The sequence below is a fragment of the Tachyglossus aculeatus genome, chromosome X1 (assembly GCF_015852505.1).
Source record: "Tachyglossus aculeatus isolate mTacAcu1 chromosome X1, mTacAcu1.pri, whole genome shotgun sequence".
In the NCBI taxonomy this organism is placed as follows: Eukaryota; Metazoa; Chordata; class Mammalia; order Monotremata; family Tachyglossidae; genus Tachyglossus; species Tachyglossus aculeatus.
In genome coordinates this window covers 91184324-91187501 of record NC_052101.1, presented here as the reverse complement: position 1 = coordinate 91187501, position 3178 = coordinate 91184324, and the positions used below count along the sequence as shown (strand labels likewise).

General features: G+C 44.8%; 1 non-coding gene across 1 annotated transcript; it reads right to left on the bottom strand.

Moving 5' to 3' along the window:
• Positions 1-1561: 1561 nt before the first annotated feature.
• Positions 1562-1699, bottom strand: LOC119920482. The gene has a single exon (XR_005448224.1). It is a non-coding gene; the product is annotated as a small nucleolar RNA SNORA7 (small nucleolar RNA).
• Between the last annotated feature and the right edge of the window lie 1479 nt (positions 1700-3178).

The following is a 3178-nucleotide window of genomic DNA, read 5'->3' as shown; positions in this document are numbered from 1 at the left end:
CTGTGGTAATAGTAATGGTGTTCATTAAGGGCTTACTATGTGCTAAGTGCTGGGGAAAATACAAGCTAATTATATCAGACACTGTCCCACCCAGGGCTCCCAAGCTAAACGAGAGAAGAAAGATACGCTGTACAATAACAGTGTGATGAAGAGCAATGATGTTACAAATTAATCCAATATGACAATGTTAAAATATAATAATGATGGCATTTGTTAAGCTCTTACTATGTGAAAAGTACTGTTCTAAGCACTGTGGGGGGGGGGATACAAGGTGATCATGTTGTCCCACATGGGGCTCACAGTCTTAATCCCCATTTTACAGATGTAACTGAGGCCCAGAGAAGTTAAGTGATTTGCCCAAGGTCACACAGCAGACATGTGAGGGAGCCGGGATTAGAACCCAAGACCTCCGACTCCCAAGCCCATGCTCTTTCCACGGAGCCATGCTGCTTCTGGTATGATAAAAGTAGCACATGATATTATAGATTGGTTCATATTTTGCATCAATTTTGCTATTTGCTAAGAAAAAGGCCAAGTTTCTTGTTCTTTTTTTTGCTATCTAAGAGGTGGGGAACCTGCTGTTCTATTTTTTATATAACAAATTTGCTTTGAGTTTCATATTCTTTTTTGTACTGATTTTTGCTATTTGCTAGTTAAGAGATTAGGAGTGGCTGTTTTATTTCTATTTTTATTGAGTTTTTTATTGAGTTCAATATTAACAGTCTTGGAGGTTTATAATTACTTTACATGGTTTTTGCATCAGTATGATAAGGGATTAAAGAAGTGTTCTTTTGATTTACACCAGCTCGCTTTTTGCCACTGAAGATCAAAGAAGGTGAGGTTTCATTTTGTATAGCTAGCGTTAAATTTGCAGTATTCCATATGTTTAAGAGGTGATACATTTGCCGGGCTTTTCTTACATTCTTTCCTACCTCAAAATAAGGAGTTGATTGCCATAGACAGACCAGCACGGTGCACTGAAATCAAAAAAAGAAGTGGCTCTTTTCCAGCAGAAGCTTCATAGGGATCATGAGACAAACATGACACACAACAAGGGGCAGCCTCTGTCTGAGTACCCGCTCTGGTTGGGACTGTGGGTGTGGGTTGAGAGAAGGAGCACATCAAGGAATACTGTATCGCTTAGCTTTGGAACTAAGTCATCTTGTTAGGTACCTGGGGGAAACAGACAGCAATTTTATCATCTCTTCCTTCTTCGCACTGCATTTGATCAAAGCTCTGATCATTACAACATTGGAAATTACAGCAGGATAAATATAAATCGGATCCATCCCTTACTGGGCAGTCGGGCAATGACCATGGGCTCAAGCCATTATTGTCTTGTCTTATGCTGTCGAGTCATCTTCGGCCCATAGCGACTCCATGGACACATCTCTCCCAGAATGCCCTGCCTCCATCTGCAATCGTTCTGGTTGTGTGTCCATAGAGTTTTCTTGGTAAAAATACCGAAGTGGCTTACCACTGCCTTCTTCGGTGCAGTAAACTTGAGTCTCCACTCTCGACTCTCTCCTATACCACTCCTGCCCAGCACAGGGGAGTTTTGACTTGTAGCAGATTGCCTTCCACTCACTAGCCACTGCCCAAACTAGGAACAGAATGAGTATGCCTCTGCTTGACTCTCCCTCCCATAGCCGAGACTGGTAGAGTACAGGAAGCTCTCCAGGTGTGGTCCTGAGAGGGGTGAGCCAGTATAAAATGTTTAAAATCAGAGCAGGCTGGTTTGTTTGCTTTTTCTTTGTGGTATTTGTTAAGTGCTTACTGTGTGCTAGGGAACCTACAAGCTAATCATGTTGGACACAGTCTATGTCCCCCATGGGTCTCGCAGTCTTAATTCCCATTTTACAGATGAGGTAACCAAGGTACAGAGAAGTGAAGTCACTTTCCCAAGGTCACACAGCAGACAAGTGGCAGAGCTGGGGTTAGAACCCAAGTCCTTCTGACTCTCAGGCCCATGTTCTATCCACTGGGCCATGCTACTTCTCCTTCACTCCTTGATCCCTTTCACTCCTCTCCTCCCCATTTCCCTTTGCCCCCACCACCCAGGGTCATTCGAAGAGAGTTATGACACAAGAAGGTTAGTCAAGCCCAGATAAGCAACTGGTGACCTGTCAGAGAAGAGAAATGAGGGATGGGGCTTTAATACCCTAGGGTCATTTGATTTAGCAAAACACCTAGCTAACCTGAATAGTTTCCTTACCTCCTCTTCTCAGAAGACAGAGAAAATACCCAGGAGACCTTGCTAGAGTTTCCCTTCCAGCTTCAGGGTTCCATAACTATGCAAAATGGTGCTTAAGGAGTGTTCCTGGGAATAGAGAGTCGTGTCTGGTTTCAGACTCTTCAGCAGAGATGCTTCCCATCAGCCCCAAAGCCACCCTTATGGGGCTCCAAAGGGCTTGGAGGATGGTAAACAGAAAGGTGTGGAGATGGGAACAAAGGTGTGGAAATAAAGGTGGAAGGAGATAGAAGGTGCTCCTAAGAGCTGCATGAGTTATTTCTCCCTCACTTTCAAACAAGTTCAGTGAGGAAAATCCACACGAGCACGTTTCTACCTCCACATCCATCTACACATTCAATTCCCAGACTCACACATATACTCATGTCCACACCCATGCACAAACTTTGGTGCACACACTCACTCACCTTTACCCACATTTGCACTCCCAAGCACTCCCATGCACTCCCACATGCACCCCAAGGCAAAGCACCCCCCGATTGCCCATGAATGCACATGCTGGAGCCCGCTCTCAGGGGACTGTGAAATCGGGTGCAGTTTTTGAATTGCAGCAGCTGCAGCCCTAATCCATGGCAAGTGTGATACTCTTCCTTTCCTCCGATTGTCTTTGCTCATCCAAAATGAAACAGTACTTCAGGTTGGCAAGGAACAGCGCTACCTTGGCACAGCACTTTCAAAAAGAACCCTCCCGCACCATCTCCAAGTGATCGATTTTGCCATTCTCATGGATCACTGGGATCAGCTGTTTTTATTTGGAGTGGCAAATAGGACAGGGGGATGGTTGCTGACCACCTCGGGCCTTTGGGGCAGTGGAGACCCCAGAGTGAAGGCAATGGAGCAGCCTTTAAATAATCAGATTAGAGGAGCAGATTACTTACGGTAATTAACCTCGGAAAGTCATTAGTGTTCATTCCCTTTGCTAACTTG